Source organism: Sinocyclocheilus anshuiensis, unplaced genomic scaffold (genome assembly GCF_001515605.1).
Source record: "Sinocyclocheilus anshuiensis isolate Anshui unplaced genomic scaffold, SAMN03320099.WGS_v1.1 scaffold222, whole genome shotgun sequence".
NCBI classification, from domain to species: Eukaryota; Metazoa; Chordata; class Actinopteri; order Cypriniformes; family Cyprinidae; genus Sinocyclocheilus; species Sinocyclocheilus anshuiensis.
The window spans coordinates 1,818,184-1,819,194 of record NW_015542408.1 but is presented as its reverse complement, the minus strand read 5'-3'; positions in this window follow the sequence as shown (position 1 = coordinate 1,819,194).

Genomic DNA, 1,011 nt, shown 5'->3' with positions numbered 1-1,011 from the left:
AAAAGGCTGTGAAAATAAATCTGCATTGTTAATCCTATTGATCTTTTATTTTAAAAAATGTACAAAAATATAACCTTTCATTAAAGAATAAGAATTTAAAATGGGGGGACATCTCATTATGAAATAAATGCTTTTCTCTAATACATGTTGGCCACAATTAATGGTACCCTTTTATTCAATACTTTTTGCATCAACCTTTTGCCAAGATAACAGCTCTGAGTCTTTACCTATAATGCCTAATGAGTTTGGAGAACATCTGACAAGAGATCAGAGACCATTTCTTCATCCAGAATCTCTCCAGACCCTCCAGATTCACAGCTCCATGTTGATGCTTCTTCACTTCAGTTCACCCCACTCATTTTCTATAGGGTTCAAGTCAGGGAACTGGAATGGCCATGGCAGAATATTTGTTTTGTGCTCAGTGACCCATTTTTGTTTTGAATTTGATGTTTGTTTTTGGATCATTGTCCTGTTGTAAGATCCAACCTTGGCCCATTATAAGATTTCTAGCATGGACAGTCAGTTTTAAATTTTTATCTGTTTGCTATTGATAGAATCCACGATGCCATGCATCTAAACAAGATGTCCAGGACCTCCGGCAGAAAAATACACCAACAACATTAAAGATCCAGCAGTATATTTCATTGTACACATGGGGTACTTTTTTACTCCTGTGTGCACCAAACCTATCTTGAGTGTTTGCTGCTAAAAAGCAAATTTTTAGTTTTATCTGAACATAGAACCCAGTCCTGTTTGAAGTTCCAGTCGTGTCTGAAATTAGGGCTTTGTTTTCCCTCCTATTTATATTCCTGTGAAACAGGAAGCAATGGCTGGATAATTTCATGTTCACAATCACTCTGGTGAGCTACAAATTACAAATATGAATGGGAATATACTTCAGCGATATTTTACTCATAAGAGTTTCTAAGGGTACCATTAATTGTGGCCAACATGTATTAGAGAAAAACATTTATTTCATAATGAGATTTCCCCCCATTTTAAATTCTTATT